General features: G+C 40.9%; 1 long non-coding RNA gene across 1 annotated transcript in view; it reads right to left on the reverse strand.

Annotated features, from left to right (window-relative positions):
• Nucleotides 1-5,961: 5,961 nt before the first annotated feature.
• The window catches only part of LOC126986771 (uncharacterized), a 102,941-nt gene continuing 88,115 nt past the window's right edge, over nucleotides 5,962-20,787 (reverse strand). The window contains exon 3 of the long non-coding RNA XR_007739942.1: nucleotides 5,962-6,048. This is a non-coding gene — a long non-coding RNA (uncharacterized LOC126986771). The remainder of the gene's footprint in view (nucleotides 6,049-20,787) is intronic.

The following is a 20,787-nucleotide window of genomic DNA, read 5'->3' on the forward strand; positions in this document are numbered from 1 at the left end:
ATACAAGAAGAAATGATTTTTTTTACTGACTTCCTCGACTGTTACTCTCTCTCTCTCTCTCTCTCTCTCTCTCTCTCTCTCTCTCTCTCTCTCTCCACCTATCAGTCAATCAATCAATAGACGCGACGACAGCCCAGCTCCACCCTCAGTACCAATTCCGTGCTTTAGGAGTCAATATTGGCAACCTCCGTCCCTTCCCTCGCTCGCCTTTTCCGCCGGGTTCAGGAATAAAAGGTTTTCCGCCGATCTGCCCGACCCGCGACGACCCGCTCATATGCAGCCGTCAGGAGCAAACGTGTTCCCGCAGGCTGCCAGTCCACAGTTACTGCAATACACGGTTCACCTGTTCCTCACCTGTTCTTTACCTGCCCGATGCTCGCCTACCTTTGAGTGAGCTGATTGGAATTTCTAGGAGGTAAAGCAAAGTAAAAAAGCATGCACATAAGAAGAGATGTATATGTAAAAAAAAAAAAAAAAAAATGTATAGCTATGCATAAAAAAAGATGTATAAAAAAAGAAGAAATGTATATGTATAAAAAAAGATGAACACAATATATGAAATGCATAACACAAGTCTATCTTCCCTTGACCTGCCTACCATTGAGATGAAAAGATCGGGATTCCAGGATATAAAGCTAAAAATATAAAAACAGGGTAGCAAAAATAAAAAAAGAGGTCTCGTTTCATCTCTGCACCAATAAACACTTCAATTATCTTCATCTCATCTTGTCCCTTTGCAATCCATTACTTTACCTTACATCCAACTCATAATAACCAAACATATCTAATCAGCGCTTGAGGAACCAGACAGCTCACCTCTCTCCGCCTGTTTTTGTTCCTCAGCGCACTCGACAAACACGCGCAATTCTCAGTAAGGAGAGATGAACGGTGAGGATGAAGAGAGGAAGAAGGGATTACCAACAGCGAAGAAGAGAAGAAGCAGAGAGAGGAAGAAGGGGGTGATTGAGGATGCAGTGAGGAAGAGGGAGGAAGGAGAGAAGGAGAAATCTTGAAAGCTGGGAAGAACGGAGGAAGGGAGAAGAAGGAGGAATAAGAGGAGATAAAGATGGAAGCAAGGAAGATGGGAGGGACGAAGAAAAGGAGAAAGAACGGACCGTGAAGCAAATGATCGTTATATATATCCCGTGTCCTGATCCCACGCATTCTGGATTTCCTCTTATTCCTCATATCACTCCGGCGCTACAAAAGACCTTCTTCCCACGTCTTACTTATTCATACTTCACCATTTCTATCGCTTTCTATTTTTACTCTCAAATATTAGCGCTCCGGTACACCAATTCTTCGTTCACCTTATTCTGTATTTCCACTTAATCTTCATATTAACTCGGCACTACCTGCTTCCCACATCTCCAGTACTTCTTCTTAACCCATTTTATCGTTTTCTGTTTTTAGTTTCAACTTTTAATGCGGTACACCAATTCTTCGTTCAACTCATTCTGTGCTTTCACTAATTTTTCATATTAACTCGGCACTACAATTAACCTGCTTCCCACATCTCCAGTACTTCTTCTTAACCCATTTTTTCGTTCTCTGTTTTTACTCTTAACTATTAGCGCTCCGGTACACCAATTCTTCGTTCAACTCATTCAGTACTTCCACTTATTTTACATATTAACTCGGCAAGACAATTAACCTGCTTCCCACATCTCCAGTACTTCTTCATAACCCATTTTACCGTTTTCTATTTTAACTCTTATATTTGCGCTCCGGTAAACCACTTCTTCGCTCCACATCTTTAATATTCCTCCCTAACTCACTTTACTGTTCTCCGCTTACTCTCTTACTCAATTATCTCGGCGCTACGCAAAAAACTATGAACCTTTCCACGTCCTCAGTCTCCTAATCTACCTAAACAAGACGCAGAGTTGCACCAGGTTGAACAATACACACGTTTACCAATCCATTCGATCTATCTTTAACAAACGCTGTAGTTCTCCTTTCTCCGTTATTCTCCACCTCTCATCTCCACTCGATAGTCTCCTCTCCTCTAAGATCAACACTCATGCTTACCTTTCCCTCAGAACTGCCAGTACCCGATATTTCTGTAGGCAACCATATAGTTCTCCTTTCTTCAATATCCTCCGCCTCTCCTCTCCACGCAATGGCTCCTGAACACCAATCCACATTCTCCTCCGATCCTCCAATTTGCAGCATCTTCACTCTCACGGCCCGTCACGCCTTGCATAATCCCCCCTCTGTCTTTTATTTTCCCATCTCCTTTCCTTCCCCTTCCTCCACTCTTCCGCCACCCTTCATTAAGTCAGGCTCACGATAACTGGCTTACCGATCACCGAAGCGCGAGCCTGATCTAGACAACCTAATAATCTGTACCGCTTTCTCGCTCCCTCTCTCTTTTCCTGACGAAGTTACGCCAATAGATTTCTGCGGGAAGGCGGCGAAGACGTAGCTGTATAATGTGTGTGTGTGTGTGTGTGTGTGTGTGTGTGTGTGTGTGTGTGTGTGTGTGTGTGTGTGTGTGTGTGTGTGACATATAGATAGATAGATAGATGGATACGTAGATAGATAGAGAGACAGATTGAGAGAGAGACAGAGAGAGAAATTGGGGTAGTGGGATAAGTGAGAAGAATGAAATAAAGGAAAGAGGAAATTGGGTACGAGCGTGCGTGTGTGTGTGCGTGTGCGTGTGTGTGTAAACAGGTGAAATCAGAGGAAAGGTGTTTGTGAACAGGTGGGTGAAAAGGAGCATAACAGGCCAGCTTTATTAGGGGAAGCTTGTGTACCTGAATATGGCCAAAAACGTGTCATTTAAAAATCCCACGCCAGTTAAAAGGAGAAAATGGGTCCAGGGCAGAAAATTTCATGGAGGGACTACTATATATTTCACAAGGGATAGGGAGGGAGGAAAGGAGGGGGTAAGAGAGGAGGGTAGTGAGGGAGATAGGGAGGGAGCGAGGGAAGGAAAAAGGGTGGGAGGAAGGAAGGGAATGGAGGGAAGGAGGGAGGGAAGGAGGGAGAGAAAGGTAGGGAAGAAATAAAGAAAAGAATTGAGGAGAAGGAGGAGGAGAAGGGGGTAGGGGAGAATAGAAAAAGAGGGGGAAGAAAAAATTAAGAGGAGAGGGAAGAAGGGAAAAAACGGAGGTAAGGGAGAAAAGAAAGAAAGGAAGAAGGAAAGGAGGGAACGAAAAAGATGAAATAGAGATAAAGTAGATAAAAAAAGAAAAACATGGAAGAAGGGGTAAAAGGGAGGAGAGAAAGAGGTAGAGAGAAGTTAAAAGAGAGGGGAAGATTAACAAAGAGGGGAGAGAAGAAACGACAGATAGGAGGTAAGGGAGAGGGAAAGAACGGAAAAGAAGAAAGAAACAAGATAAGATATAAAGACAGATACATAGATGGATAGAAAGAAAGAGACAGCGAGAAGAAGGGAGAGGAAAGGGGAGAAAAAATGGAGGGAAAGATAAAATTCAAGACAGTGTACCTTAAGGATGGAGGAGAAAAAAGATGAAGGAGGGAAAAATGCCAAAGGAGGAAAGGGAGGGAGGGAGGGACGGGATAAGGAGGGAGAAAGCTGGTAAAAATGGAAGGTAAAGAGGAGGGGATCAGAGAGAGAGAGAGAGAGAGAGAGAGAGAGAGAGAGAGAGAGAGAGAGAGAGAGAGAGAGAGAGAGAGAGAGAGAGAGAGAGAGAGAGAGAAGATGAGGAGGAGGAGGAGGAAAGGAAAGTGGACGAAGAGAAGAATAAGAGACGGTGAATAAAGAGGATGAAATGACGGTGGAAAAAAAAGAGAGCTGAGGAAGAACAGGATAAAGGGAAATAAGAAGATGAAAGGAGAGGAGAGAAGAAGAGGGTGAGGATAGGATGAAGGGGTAAGATGGAGGAAGCAATAAAGGTACGGAGAGGACGGAAGATATCAAGGTCGTAAGAAATACATAAAAAGATTTACTAAAGAAGCAGAAGGAGGAAGAGAAGGAGGAGGAGGAGGAAGAAAAGAAGGAGGAGAACGAAAAGCAGAAGCAGTAAAAAAAGTAAGACTAGAAAAAGAAAGAGAAAAAAAAAGAAAAGGAAGCCAACGGAGGGGGAGAAAAAAGGTAAAAAAAAAACGAGAAATGGAAGTAAACAAGAAGAAAAAAGAAAAGAAAGAAAAAGAACAAAAAAAGAAAAAAGAAAGAAAAAGAAGAACAACAATGACGGTTAACAAAATGGACAACAACAACAGGGAAGAGGAAGAACAGGATATGAATAACTTGACATCACGAATAACCACAAAATGAGGAGAAAAAGAGGAGATGGACAGAAAGGCGGAAGAAGTGTAAGGAGGAGAAGAGAAAGAGAGGATGGAGGAAGAGGAGAAGTAGGAGGGAGAGGAAATTATCATCGGAAGAAATACATAAAAAGATTCACTAAAGAAGCGTGAGGGAACCAAAATGAAGCAGAAGGAGGAAGAGGAGGAGGAGGAGGAGGAAGAAAAGAAGGAGGAGAACGAAAAGCAGAAGCAGTAAAAAAAGTAAGACTAGAAAAAGAAAGAGAAAAACACACACACACACACACACACACACACACACACACACGATCACACACACACAAACAAACAAACAAACATGAAAATTACCCCCAAAACACACGTAAACACACTCCTACTAATAAACAGATAAATAAAAAAATAAAAAATAAAAAACAAAACAGCATCCCCTACCTGCCGTATATACAACTGTTAATTAAGACACAGGTAAAGTAGGTCACATATTGAGTCTCCTGGGTCGGTATTTCTCAGATTCTGCCGCCGCTCACATCAATAACTTCCATAAAGTCTAAAAGGAGATTAATCGGGTTCTCGGGAATGATTATTTTCTCTTTCATGGTAGGCCTACAGAAGCTTAGTCTACTTACCTACCTACCACCAGGGTCATAAAACTACCCTCCCCCCCTCCATCCCCCAAGGAAATGTCCCAAACTCCTATGAAAGCCTTGTCGAATAATGTGTGTGTGTGTGTGTGTGTGTGTGTGTGTGTGTGTGTGTGTGTGTGTGCGTGCGCCGAAATATATAAGAATATGGCCTCCACACATCCTCGCCCGGTCCACCATCATCACCATCAGCCTATCTTCACCATCACCACCACTACCATCACCATCATCACCACCACAACCATAACCATCCCCACTATACATCTACTACCACCACCAGTATGCCTTCACCACCCACGCCGGCAACACCACTATCACCATCATCATCATCACGAGCCATACAATATCCATCACCGCCCTAATTATCAACACCACCACCCCTGTACCTTCATCACCACTACAACCATCACCACTACACCCATCACCACTACACCCATCACCACGAATATTGAACAAAACCATCACCTCCACGATTACCAACACCATCACCAACCTCATTAAACTCATGACTCAAACAAAAAGTAAATAAAAGTCTGGATTTAAAATATATACACACTGAAAAAAAGAATGCGCCCACCCGAGAAAAATGCTTGCACGATATATCCGCAACACACCAACGTAAGACTTATCCAAAACACCAACGTAAGATTTATCCAACACTCCAACGCAAGACTTATCCAACACACCAGCGCAATACTTCCCCCATCAAACCGACACAACACATCCGCACCAAGCCAAAACTGTATCTTTTCAAACACACCAACACAATACTTCTCCACCAACACACCAAAACAACACAACCGCAACACATTAGCACAACACTTCTTTAACGCACCAACTCAATATTTATCCACCACAACATCAAATCATAACATAACATAGCATAACATAGGAACATTATACCTCAGCAACACCCAAACGCAACACCACCATCACAAAACATATACGCAACACAAGCGCAATAGTTTTCCAATATACACTAACATTACCATAACATAACATAACATAATATCTCCGCAACATACCACCGTAATAATTCTCCAACACACCTACACAACACACCTGGCAGCACACCAACACACCTGCAAAGCCTCACCTGGTCTCCACACAGCCCAGTCCCCCGAGGCTCACCGCTGCTGCCCTTGGGAACACCAGACGCCTCGCCTACCTGGAGGAACAAGGAACACAAATGAGATGAGAGGAATTACGACCTGGCATGTTCTGAGGATTTTGACCGTGGAAAACAGCACGTGTAGAATAATATATTGACGGATAGATAGAGAACATAGATAAATAGACATATAGATAGACACACTGATAGAAACATATATTGATGATCTGAATATTTTGACCGTGGAAAAGAGTTTAGGAAGAAAGACAATAAATGAAAAGAAACAAAAGGTAGTGACACAGGTAGATAGGTAGATAGAAAGATAGAAATATAATATAGATACAGACTGATAAACACATAAAAAGGCTGATAGACAGATGGACAGGTAAATGGATAGATAGTTAGATAGATATTGGGTATATATAAGGATGGAAAGATGGATATATGGATAAATGGATAAATAGGGAAGATAGTCAGATTGATAAACAGGTAGATAGAAAGATGAAAAGATAAATATAGAGATAGACAGATAGATAGAGTGATAGATATATTGATAAACAGACAGTGGTAGATAAAAACAACATTACTGCAATCACCCACCACCACCACCACCACGAACAACAACAACAATAACGCCACCACCACCACCAACAACAACAACAACAATAAGGATGATAACAACAATAAACAGCAGACGATCAAGTATAGAAAATCGAACACACACACAAAAAAAACTCCTGGAGCCGCGAGAGGAGATGCTGCCGATGACTAAGGTACGTCAGTCCTTTCCTGGAATTAATTAAAAGTTTGGGCAGGTGCGAGGGGGATGCCTTTCTTACGCCCGTTTTAATTGCAAGATTTCATCCACTATTTCCTGCGAAGACGATGACAGCACACACACACACACACACACACACACACACACACACACACTCACTTATTTATTTTTCCTTCCTTCACTCCTTTAATTTTTCCTTCCCTTCTTCATTCATTCATTTAACCACTTTTTTTCTTGTCTTCTTGCCTATTTTTTATCCCTCTCTCATCCTATCCAAGTAATTAGCCTTTACACGCACACGCACACTCACACGCACACACAGACACACACACCACCACCACCATCATTCACACACATAATACCACATTCTCTTTATTTCCCAGTTCCGGCTTCCATTTTTCCTCTGCCTCATTTTCCAGTCGCTTTCCCCGTCGTAATTAATCATCCTCTCGCTGCTCGTTCCGCTTCCTTTTACAATCTAAGTCCTGAATCTTCTTGTGTTCCTTCTATCGCTCTTATCCGCCTCGCGATCTTAAGCCGAGGGAGCTTTGTGGCTTCTCATTTTTCATTCTGCATTGTGTTATTGTGTCGCTTCTTATGGGGGTATTTTTGGGAGGTTTGTGCATGATAGGAGCAGCGAGTAGCGGGCTTTCTTTTTTATTATTGTTTCCTTTTTTTGTGCCCTTGAGCTGTCTCCTTTGTTGTAAAAAAAAAAGAAGGAATTGGTGGTAGTGGTGGTGGTGACAATAGTAGTAGTAGTAGTAGTAGTAGTAGTAGTAGTAGTAGCAGTAGCAGCAGGATTAGTGGTAGCAATAACAGTAATACTAATAAAAACAACAATATTATAATCCAACTCGTAAAAATTATCGTAGTAGTTGTGAAGGTTGAATTAGTACTAGAGGTAGCAGTAACAGCAACATTATTATGGAAAAAATAGTAGCAATAACATTAAAACCACCACCACCACCACCACCAACAACAACAACAACAACACCCTCCCAACAGTCCCCACGCACCACCGAGTCTAAATCATTCGTGGTCCGCAAATACTCTCTTTGGCTGATGCTATTCCTGGATCAACCAATCAGTCAATGGCCAGCGCCCCCCCCCCTCCCCCCCCCACTCCAAGAAGCCTCATTAAGCGGTCATTATCCTCCTACGCCTTCCGTTCACCCTCTCCTTCTTCCACATACCATTCTATTCTCTCTCCTCCCTCTGGTTCCCTCCACCTCTCCCTCTTCCTCTCAATTCCTCAAAAAATCGCCTCTTCACAATTCGGCCTCATTTTTCCCTTCCCTTCCTTCCTTTGGCAATGTCTCTCTCTCTCTCTCTCTCTCTCTCTCTCTCATTATTATTCATTCTCTCCATTTCACATGTCATTCCACTTATCCCTTCTCTTTTCTCTCTCTCCTGTTTCCAGTTTCTTTTCTCTCTCTTCCTCTAAATTCGCTTCCTCTTCCTCTCCTCTTCGCCTATCCTTCGTCCCCCTTTATCTCCCTCGTTTCCATCATTTTTTTCTCCCTTCCTCCTCTTGTTCCAGTTTCTCTTTTACGCCTGTCTCATTCACCGTTTTTTTCTTTTCCCATCCCTCTGCTTTCCCTCCACTCTCGGTCCTCCTCCTCCTCCTCCTCCTCCTCCTCCCTCAGCCGCTGAAATTAGCAGGCTGAGAAGCTTTGTTCCGGGAGAAGCACTGGAACTGTCTGTATTTTTATCCTCGTGACATTAATTTATTCCGACTCGTTGCCTGCAAGGATTTGTAAGGTGGGGGGAAGGGGGGGGGGGGGGGGAGGGGGAGTGGGGTGGTGGTGGTGGTGGTTGGGTTGGGGTTGGGTTGGGGTTGGGTATTGTGTGTGTGTGTGTGTGTGTGTGTGTGTGTGTGTGTGTGTGTGTACCAATTAACACGAGTTACTGCATCAAAAGCTCCCCAGTCTCTTTCCCACACGCACACACACATACACACCCACCCACCCACCCACACGCACACGAACCCTCCCCCGTAACACACACACACACACACACACACACACACACACACACACACACACTACCCCCCTCCCCCAGAAAACACTCACACACTCACACAAAGCATCTCTCAAGGAAACGTAATTGGCCTTGTTGGTCCTCGTCAAGTCCTCGTGCTGTGGGGCTTGGCGGCGAGCGAGACGAGGCGAGACGGCGAGCTTGTCCCCTCCTGCAGTAGCCGATCACAACAAGTTCAGAATGAGCTTGCAACAGGTCGCACAAAGCCTTACTAATTGTCCTCTGCTCCCTTCACCTTCCCCCCAGCGCCCCCTCCTCACTTCAGTCCCAAGCTACATGTGTATATTTATCCCCGACGTATCACTCCATTAATTCTCTCAACAAAGTTTATTTTTTTTACAACAGAGGAGTCAGTTCAAGGGCATAAAAAAAAGGAAACAAAAGTGAAAAAAAAGCCCGCTACTCACTGCTCCTAAAAAGAGTTAGAGTGGCCGAAAAATAGGTCAATTTCGGGAGGAGAGGGTTGGTATTACAAGACACTTTGCTATATCACATCAGCTATTTCTAAAGGTCAAAGAGGGGAGCAATCGGGTTCTAATGAGTGTTTCTTTAGGCTCATGGTACAGAAGAAGGGTCACACTACCACCAGGGTCATAAAACTACCCCTGGAAATGCCCACAACTCCTACGAAAGCCTTGTCAAATATGTGTTTCTTTAGGCTCATGGTACAGAAGAAGGGTCAGACTACCACCAGGGTCATAAAACTACCCCTGGAAATGCCCACAACTCCTACGAAAGCCTTGTCAAATATGTGTTCTTGGGCGGCGGAATGTCTCATAATACAACCCGAGGTGTCCTGATACAACAAACGCACAGTATCCAAACTCTATTCCGGCATTCGATTCTTTTTAAATTTCCAGCCAATAAAAAACCCCAAAAAAACAATACCACTTCATCAAATCTCCCAACACAGCATCCAGACACTATTTTCCGCCATCAGCTTCTCTCAGATTTCTAGTCCAAAAATAATGATAAGAGGATTTGGAGAGGAGGTGAGAGGATTAATCATGTTCTTAGGCCGTTTTATTTATACAGATTTGTCTTCACTCGTCTTTCATCGTTTTAATATTCAGTACAGATGGCTCAGGAAATAAAAAAAAGAGCTCAGCCACATGAACGATGGAGAAGGAAATGAGCGATGATTAGAGAGGATGAAGGCTGTTATCTGTTAATTGGAATGGGTTTTAGAACGCTTTCATGGCCGTTCAGTTTCTCTCATCTTTCATCATTCATCTTTCCATTATTATTATTATTATTATTATTATTATTATTATTATTATTATTACTGAGGTTCATGAAAGGGAATCAGGGGAATATTAAAAAAACAAAGACCCAAACAAAGTTCTTCCAATAAGCAGGCATTTATATGAAAAATAAAAGACCAGAGACGGTAAAGAGACTAATAAAAATGGTTGGCGTATTTTACGAATGGAAGGATAAAGAAACAGACAGAAGTAAAAAGGATGAACGCTTTGGGCTTTGAAATTGCTTATGTGTTTTCGTTTACTTCACATATCATTCGGTCTCTTTGGGTTGGCATATTTCGCGAAAGAAAGAATAATGAAACAGGAGAAACAGAAAATCAGGCGGCGAGTGAAGCGACGCGCCTCCTTGCTTATGCTTCCCGTTGGTTGGTTAGTTAATTAGTTAGAAAATTAGAAAAAAGATGGACGCTGTTGATTGGTCATTTTTCATGTTATTTAATCGTTATTCGTTACTGTCGTTAACGCTGATGACTTACGTTCTTACTTTCTTATTTACTAATTAATAGATTTTTTGGGGTGGGGTTAACACTCATGGCTTCCTCCCTCCCTTTCTTTCTTTCTTTCTTTCTTTCTTTCTTTATTCCTTCCTTCCTTACCCAATCTCTTAAGTTGGGGTTAATGCTGACTTCCTTCCTTCCTTTCTTTCTTTTTCTTTCTTTCTTTCTTTCTTTCTTTCTTCCTTCTTATCTTCCTTCCTTCCTTCCTTCCTTCTTTATTTCTTCCCTTCCTTTCTTCCTTCCTTCCTACCTTCCATCCTTCCTTCCTTCCTACCCTTAACCTTTTTTGGGGTTGGAGTTAACGCTTGTGACTGCCTTCCTTCCTTCCTCCCTTCCTTAATTTCTTCCTTCCTTACTTATTTACTTACTTTATCTTTTAGGGGTGGGATTAACGACTTTGACCTACTGAACCCATCTACCTTTCCCCTTTACCGCCGCGCGTCTCCCTGTTACGTGTCTGCCCCGCGAAGCACCAGGCGGCCGAGGACGAAAACAACATCTCTGCAAAGTTGGTTATTTTTGGGTGTGTTTTCCCCGCCAACGCACGAGCCATAAAACATACATAGACTTGAGTGTGTGTGTGGGGTGGGGTGGGTGGGTGGGTGGGGGGGGGGGTTCTAACATGCTCTTTGTCGTGTTCCTCCAAAGGTACACACACACACACAAATAAAAAAAAAAAACATGCACTGACAAATTCTCGTTCTTTTTTTCTTTCGTCCAAGCAGCAGCGTCTAGCGAGCTTTCTGTTGCTGGGTTTTTTTCTCCTTTTCCCTTGGCGTAAAAAAAATGGAAAATAATTACCAAGCCAAATGCAAATCAGTGTAATGAAAGAACCACGAAAACATTATATATCAAGGAAAAATAATTATCAGGCTTAACGAAAAACAGACAGTAATGAAACCAAACAAAAACCCAAACTCAAAAAAATAAATAAATAAATAAATAAAATCCCCCTAAAAAAAAAAGAAAATCTTGTCCCGCTCAGCTTATTAACCATACAACGCGACCTATAGCCCAACCTTCCCTAGCTACACACCTCCAAATTAGGCAGGTGTCTCTAATAAGGTCCAGGTAATTAGAGGTAGGCGGCAGCAAAGAGAACTCATTAGCCCCTCCACGCCTGGGAGTGACGTGTGTGTGTGTGTGTGTGTGTGTGTGTGTGTGTGTGTGTGTGTGTGTGTGTGTGTGTGTGTGTGTGTGTGTGTGTGTGTTTATTTTTTGTCTATTTGCGTGTGTCTGTTAAAAATACACTCACAGACACACTGGAACATATCAAAAAAGAGGATTCCAGGGGCTTGTTGATAATCTCCTAAATGAATTTGTTGTCAGTAAAAATCATATGTATATACTGACGAACTAAACACACACACACACACACACACACACACACACACACGAGAGCACCTGCGGAAAACAAGACCATCCAACTTAGAAAATCTGATAAGGACAGAAAGTTGGTTGTTTGCATGAAATAATAGAAAACACGGATTGGAAAATATTGAAATGTTACAAGGACGGGATGGAAGATGGAAGGGAGAAGAGAGAGAGAGAGAGAGACGCCAGGTGACTGAGGTTGATTAACGACGCTCCTCAGAATAATGGTTCGATTTACCTTTATTGAAGCCCAAGGAACAGGAGGATGCTCTCTCTCTCTCTCTCTCTCTCTCTCTCTCTCTCTCTCTCTCTCTCTCTCTCTCTCTCTCTCTCTCTCTCTCTCTCTCCTCTCTTCTCCTCTCTCTCTCTCTTCTCAACTCTCCTCAACTCTCTTCTCACTCTCTTCTCACTCTCTCCTCACTCTCTCCTTTCTCTCTCACCTCTCTCTCTCTTGTCCTCTCCATTTTGAGATTTAAGAATAGAGAAGAGACTGGATCCCTGTACCAAGGAACAACAATAACTGTGAAAGCAGCGGCGGCAAATACAACAGTAACAACAACAACAACAACAACAACAACAACAACAACGCAAGCTACGCAGAAAGAAACAACGATGACAACGACAACAACAAAGTACATAAAAAAAAAACTGCAGCAAAATGACGATAACAAGGTGTTGATAAAGATTTTTTTATTTTTATGATTTTAATGATGACGATGGAAGAAGAATATGATGAAAAAAGAGAAGCAAAAAAAAAAAAAAAGTGATACTATTGTCAGTGTTAGTGTTAGTAGTAGTAGTAGTAGTAGTAGTAGTAGTAGTAGTATTTGTTATTGGTTTAGAAATGGGAAAACTTATACTATTTTTGCAATCTCTCTCTCTCTCTCTCTCTCTCTCTCTCTCTCTCTCTCTCTATCTATCTTTCTACACATATCTCCTCAAAATCTCTCTTTCTCTCTGTCATTCGTTATCACCTCGCAAGTCTTCCTTTCTTGGTTTCCTTTCTTCATTCCGTCCCACGCTCCACCGCCGCCGACACCAAGGCCACAACCTCCTTTCTCAGCCGCCGCCCACCACCACAAGACCGAGCTCTCGCCCTTCGTCGCTGTCTCGGTAACTTTGTGCACTGGCCTGAAATTGCCCCGCGCACTTGTCTGGGTCATTACCGAAGTTGCCCCTCGCGTTGCTGGGTATTAAGGGGCTAATCACTGAGGCTTCGTGCGCTGCAGTTGGTGGTGGAGCTGCGTCTTGTGCTTCAACCATGGCTTCAACCCTCCCCCTCTTTTCTTTTTTCTCTGGTAGGTTTCTGTTTCGTGGTGATTCTTCTGTTTTGGTTTTCTTTTCCTGATTTTCTCGTGTTTTTTCTTTGTTTCTTGGCTTGCTTTTGTTTTCCTTGTCCTGGTTCAGTGTGTTTGTTCTTTCTATATGTTTTTTTTATCATCATCATCATCATTTCCTTCTTGATCATAACCTTTATCGTAGTCTTCATCATCATTATCATAACATGTTTCTTATTCTTTCTTTGTCATTCTCTTTCCTTTCTTCCTTTCCTTCCTTCCTTCCATCTTTCCCCCTTTCTCTTTTCCTACATTTTTTCCTTCCATACTTTTTTCTCCTCGTTCTCTGTTCCTTTTCTCTTCCATATTTACCGTAGTAGTGGCAATAATATTATCGTCATTATTGTTTCTATCTTCCATATTTACCGTAGTAGTGGCAACAATATTATCGTCATTATTGTTTTTCCCCCTTTCTCTTTTTCTACATTATTCTTTCCTTACTTATTTTCTCTTCGTTCACGGTTCCTTTTCTCCTCCATTTTTACCGTAGTAGTGGTAATTATCGTCATTACTGTTCCTATACTTTTCTTTTTTCTTGTTCCCGCGTCACTGATACACAAAGAAAGTATTATCGTTACTCCTTCACTTCGCTTCTTCACCTTCTTTGTTTTCTTCCGCTTCATCAGTGGCGGCGTTAACACGACTGCCAGGTTATCGTACTCAGAGCCGCGTATTTACCGGTTTCTGGCTCATAACTCTTGCCAAGAAACACCAATAATTAACCATTTAAACGCTAACCATATGTGAAGGCAGTTATTTGGGTGATGAAAGCAGTGTTTGGGTCGGAAATCGGCAAACATAAGAGGCAAAGTACGAGAATCTGGCAACGTTGGGGGTTAATGACAACAAACTTTTGCACACATGAAAAACATCGAGGAGGAGACACGCACAAAATAATACGTAACAAGAAAGAAAATACTTCCCTCTTCTTCGAGCGGCTTTTATGCTTTATGAGGGAGTAAACAAGTTCCTGGATGAGGAGAATATTGGCGTCTTTTGGGGACTTTGTGTTGGATATACGATCCTCTGCTGTGGAGGTAGAAAGATATTTGCTACTACTACTACTACTACTACTACTACTACTACTACTGCTACTACTACTACTACAACTACTACTACTGCTGCTACCACTACAATGATAATAATAACCTCTCGTGTGACATTGCTTCCAGAGGGTGGAATTCAGAGCTCATAAAGGAGAGTTACCGCTGTGAGTCCTAAATGGATGACACGCATAAACTGTCCTCTCTCTCTCTCTCTCTCTCTCTCTCTCTCTCTCTCTCTCTCTCTCTCTCTCTCTCTCTCTCTCTCTCACACACACACACACACACACACACACACACAAAACCAGACAGACAACCCTCCCTACCCCCCCCCCACACACACACACACATACATGCACACAACTCCCCCCCTAACCCTCTCACATACATGATGATAAATGGTCCACTATTTCTCTGTCTATCTTTATTATCTTTATCCCATCCCTTTTACCCACTTATCTTTATTTATCTGTTGCTCCTACCTTACCTTGTTTTCCACACCTGTTACCTATATCATCAACTTTATTCGTCTCTATTCACCTTGCACACCTGCCAAAAATACCCTCAATTTCATTCATCTAATGCTCCTATTAAACCTTGCCTTTCACACCTGCTAATACTATCCCTCACACCTGTTTTTCATCATCTTCCTTCTCTCCTTTTAATTCAGTTTTCCCTCTCGCCTTACATGTTCGTCTTGCGTCTGACACCCTCCCTTCATTGCTTCCCTTCTCCAACCTCTAATAATACACCTATCTGTTCAATATAGTTCTTTTTCCTCACTGATTCACTTCCTCTCCTCCTCCTGTGAAATCATCCTTACCTGAAATCTTCCCAATATTGCTTTCTATCACCTGGTTTTATTAATATACCTTTTTGTTCAGTGTAGGTTTTTCTTACTGCTTCACTTCTCTCCTCCTCCTGTGAAATCATCCTTACCTGAAATCTTCCCAATATTGCTTCCCTTCTATCACCTGGTTTTAATAATATACCTTTTTGTTCAGTGTAGTTTATCATTTTCTTTTTTTGCTGCTTTACTTCCTCTCCTCCTCCTCTGAAACCTTCCTTACTAGATATCTTCCTTATATTGCTTCCCTTCTCCTCCCATCTCTAATAATATCCCTTTCTTTTTTATTTTAGTCTTTCTCATTGATATATATCCTCTCCTCCTTTGAAATCATCCTTATATTTCTTACCTCCTCCCACCTGTACTAATATGCCTCTCTGTTCAATTGTAGTTTTCTCTCTGCTTTGCTTAAATCGACGAGCAAACAAGGATAGGAAAAGATAGTGACAGTGAAGTAAGAAAAATGGGGACAAATGGGGACAAAAAAAGACAAAAGAAAACAAAGAAAAAAAGGAAAAATGGGAACAAATGGGGAAAAAAAAAGATGGGGACAAAACTAGTACATATTGAGATAACTTACGGGTTTAACTTACTTATTTACTTACATTATCTTGGGGGGGGCGTGTTAAAGGCTGACTTACAGGACCCGGCTACCTTTCCCTTCCCTTCCCTCCCTTCTCTTCCCCTCCTTTACCAATATCATTTTTATCCATCTTCTGTTCCTACCGTTCTTCTCTTACCATTTTCACACCTTTTTACACTCCTCTCTACCCTTCCTTATTTCGTTATTTATTCTGCCCTTCCGTCCTTTGAAATCACCTGTACATTGCTTACCTCCTCCCACCTGAGTCTAATAATACACACCTGGGTATTTATTCAGTCTTTCTTACGGTCACGTCACCTCTAAAACCACTCGTACATTTCTCAAACCTTCCCACCTGATTCTAATAATATATACCTCTTTTTTTTTAATTTATGGAGTCTTTCTTTCACCTTCTCTCTCTCTCTCTCTCTCTCTCTCTCTCTCTCTCTCTCTCTCTCTCTCTCTCTCTCTCTCTCTCTCTCTCTCTCTCTCTCGCCTCTGTAATCGTATCCACTTTTTTCCTTCCTTTCTACGGCCTCCGCGGTGTTCCATTAAGACATTATCATATTACACAATTTCGTTTTACCTTATTCCTCTTTCCGTTTATAATTCAGACGTCTCTCTCTCTCTCTCTCTCTCTCTCTCTCTCTCTCTCTCTCTCTCTCTCTCTCTCTCTCTCTCTCTCTCTCTCTCTCTCTCTCTCTCTCTCTCTCTCTCATCGGTGCGGCTTCTATTCTGGGATAATACGTTTCCTTTTTCCAGGTCTTGCATAATGGCTGTAATAATCTGCGTGAGCTCCTCTGTGTCACCGTCGCTCTGTTCACGTGTTCGAGACCCCGCGGCTTCGTCTTCCATCCTCCCCGCCTCCCCGCTCCCTTTCCTTCTCTACTCCCTGAATCCCCTCCTCCCAGTCTCCCTGCCTTCCATGCCCCTTCTCCTTCCCCCTTTCTCTTCTCTCTGGCTCCTCCTCCTCCTCCTCCCAGTCACGGGGAAGAAAGGATTCAGGATTATTAACATTACATGGCGTCAGACGAGCTACTCTTTCACACCATTTGCCCTTCCCGCCCGTTCCCCTTCACCCCTGCCACCCTCAACGCCCCGCCGCCGCCTCTGACTCCAGGGAAATATGAATAATGTGATTTTCTATTCACTGTGCTCACTCTCCTAATTTCGAGGTCCCGCTAGACTATCCGATTATCATTTCCTTTCCTTTCTTACTTTTTTCCTTCATACCGGCGTCCCCCCTGTCCCGGAATATCTCATTAAGCGAGTCTAGCTTCTCGCCGGCTCTGACACACACGAGCGAGCAAAAATATTTAGTCACGGTTAAATAATAAATAAATAAATAAATAAATAAATAAATAAAAATGCACCTTGTTCGGTAATTATGTTTGTAGACCTTTTTTTTCGTGGTTATTTGGTGTAATTGCACACACACACACACACACACACACACACACACACACACACACACATTATTTATCATTATTATTATCACCTGTTTATTAATGTCATTTTGTTTCGTTACCATTTATGTAATTACACGAACACACACATTATTATTATTATTATTATTATTATTATTATTATTATTATTATTATTATTATTATTATTATTATTATTATCTATAACATTAATACGCTAAGGGCTGAGGGTTTGTAAGTGAAATTTGAGGCACTTAACCCATCGTAGCAACACCAAATTTTGCCTATGGGCGCCGATTTGGCCGAAGTTTATTCTTTTTTTTTCACTTAAACCCATCGTAGTAACATCAAATTTTGACCTATTGGCGCGGATTTGGCCGAAGTCTATTCAGTTCATGTTTGTTAAGCGATATAACCGCTATTTATCGTGAAAACGGTAATTTATTCTCCAATTTCGGGCGCGAGGGACGTTTTTGGTGAGGGGGGAGTATTGTAGCGGGCTTCCCTATAAACCCAATCACGACGCGGGGAGAAGAATCCGTACAATTCCGTGCAATTAACACGCTAATTATTATTATTATTATTATTATTATTATTATTATTATTATTATTATTATTATTATTATTATTATTATTATTACTATGTATTATTATTATTGTTATTTGTATTATTATTATTATGGTTATTATTATTATTATTATTATTATTATTATTATTATTATTATTATTATTAGTATTATTATTAGTAGTAGTAGTAGTAGTAGTAGTAGTAGTAGTAGTAGTAGTAGTAGTAGTAGTAGTAGTATCATTATTATTATTATTATTATCTATTATTATTATTACCTTTTACTAATGTTGTTTTGGTCTGTTATTTGTCCTCCCGTCTTTTTCTTATTATTTTATATATTTTTCATAGTCATTTCCATCCTTTGTTAATAATATTTGTGTTCGTTAGCTGTCCTATTTCTTTTTATCTTCCCTATGTTATATTTTTCATACTTTCATTTTATTCTATTTCATTATTTGTACTCCCATCCTTATCTTACCAAATTTATCCTCTTTTTACCCTTTTCTACTTCTTCAGCAGCCTATTATCCGGTCTTTATACGGGGTCGCTGTTTTTGATGAGCCGCCTCCAGGTTCCTCTATCGCCTGTCATGTTGGTGTTCTGGCCCTTTTCTCTCATGTCTGCTGCTATACATTCCTTCCATCTCGTCTTAGCTCTTCCTCTCCTTCTTCCTCCTTGCACCTCCATTTCTAGTATTCTCCTCTCGTCACTTTCTCCATCTCGCCTCAAAACATGTCCGTACCACCTCAATCTTGCCTCTAGCATCTTCTTCGACACCTCCACCACCTTTTTGCCCTTTTTCTACCATTTATTATTATTGTTTGTTGTTTGTCCTTCCGTCCTTCTTTTGCCCTTTTTGTATCTTTAATATGAGTTCCTTCTCTTTATCAAAATCACTTTCTTCAATCCCCGTTTTTCTCTTATTATTTTCACTCCTTTTTATGCTCTCCTGTACCCTTTCTAATTATTTTGTTCTGTTTTCTGTTATTCCGCCCTTCTCTTGCCAACTGCATATCCTTTAATACATTTTTCTACCATTTATTAGTATTATTCAGTTCTGTCATTTATCATCTCGCCATTCTCTCACCCTTTAAATAACTATTAATACTTTTCTCAACATTTATTATTACTATTTTCCATGCTATCCATCTCTTTTATCTTCTCTTTCTTCTTCTTTCTCTTTCGCTTCGCAGTTGAATCCCGCAGCTAAATTTTCTTACAATGCTTTTAATTCCCTTTTTTTAATATTTCGTTCAGTTTTCTATCTTCTTCCCCTTCCTTTCTCGCCTTTCTCTATCCCTTCACACACTTTCATTTCTCACAGTGTTCTTCCCCTTTTATCCATTCATTTTTCCAGCCATCTCTCCTTCCTTACATCGCTTTTAATACCCTCTCATAATGTATCGTTCTAATCTCAACTCTCCTTCTTTTCCTTCCTCACCTTTCTCTTATCTCTTCTCAGCTTAACCATATAGCAACCTCTCTTCCCTTACAATATTCTTACGTCCATTCTTTATATTATATTGTTCTATTTTCTTTCCTCTTCCCCTTCCTTTCTCATCTTTATTTACCCTTCCACAGTTTAATCGCACAGTAATCTTTCTTTCCTTACAATGCTCTCCCTCTCTTTATTCATTCTTACCCCATCTCGTTTTTTATCCACAAATTTTCTCTCTCTTCTTCTTCTTACTCGGAAACTGGTGTACTTTTTTTTAATCTCGCCATTATTTATCTCTCTCCCCACGCTATATCATCCATTTTATCTTCCTCTCCCCTCCCAGACTTCTTTTTATCCGTTTCTTGTCAGTAAAGGAAGCAGTTCAAGGGTAAATAATTATAAAAGGAACACAAAAGCACACTAAATCGTTTTCTATTATTTTCTTTTTTATCAGAGAAGTTTTTTTTCCTCCTACAAACTCCAATCAACAATATTTTATGTCGCTCTTTACTGTATTTCTTTCATGATCCTCGTAACTCAAAGCTTTAATTTCGTTCGTTTTTTTATGTTTTTTTTCATATGTTTCCGTTCAATTTCATTTCTTCCATTTTTTGTCAATAAACTCTTCTTACTTTCCACACCCAGAATCAGATATTCCTTCTATTCACAGTCCTTCGTTCCAATACTCTACACATTTCTACCCCATGTAATTTTTCTAATGCACTTTTCCTCTCCACTCTTGTTTCGTTTTTGTCGGTAAACTTTATTTCATTCTACATTTTTCTCCTTTTCGTAATCCTCGTTGAAACAAACCCTTCGTTTCAATACGCTATACATTGCTACCATGTAATTTTCCTATGTACTTTTTTTCTCCTTTTTTGTTTCATTTTTGATAAACTTTTTTTCCTTCCTCACTTTTCTCCTTTCCACAATCTCTATCACAATACACTATCGTTTTCATTCCTTCTTGACTCATTTTTTTCATTCACACGCTTCCTTTCTATTTATTTTTTCAGTTTCGTCGATTAGTTTTCCCTTCTCTCCTCACCCAAGGGCAGGCTTCCCTCCTCTTTCCAATTTCCCACGTTTTACTTTATTTTTATGAACAAGCTTCCTTCTCGCTTTCGTTTCGCTTTTGTCGATAAATTTCCTTTCTTTCCTCGCCCAAACACAGATTTTTCTCCTCTTATACTCATCGTTTTCATTCCTTCCCGCCCCATCTTTTTTTTTTACCAATCACAAGCTTCCTTCCATTTTTCATTTTTGTTGATACACTTTCCTTTTCTTCCTCACCAAAACTACCTTCTCTTCATAATCTCTATCACAAATCTTCAGTTTCAATACTCTATAGCTTCCATTCCTCTCCTTCCTCTCCTACCCATGTTTTATTTTCCTCTGCACAAGCTTCCATTCCCTTTATTTTTCATTTCTGTCGGTAAACTCTTCGTCCCTTCCCTCGCCCAGACGCAGATGTTCCTCCTCTTCACAATCTGTCACAATACAGTATCGTTTTCATTTATTCCTACTCAATGTCTTCTTTTTTTTCTGCGTACAAACTTTCTTTCTGTTTATTTTTCATTTCTGTCGGTAAAATTCTCTT

This window comes from Eriocheir sinensis, chromosome 63 (genome assembly GCF_024679095.1).
Source record: "Eriocheir sinensis breed Jianghai 21 chromosome 63, ASM2467909v1, whole genome shotgun sequence".
Classification (NCBI taxonomy): domain Eukaryota; kingdom Metazoa; phylum Arthropoda; class Malacostraca; order Decapoda; family Varunidae; genus Eriocheir; species Eriocheir sinensis.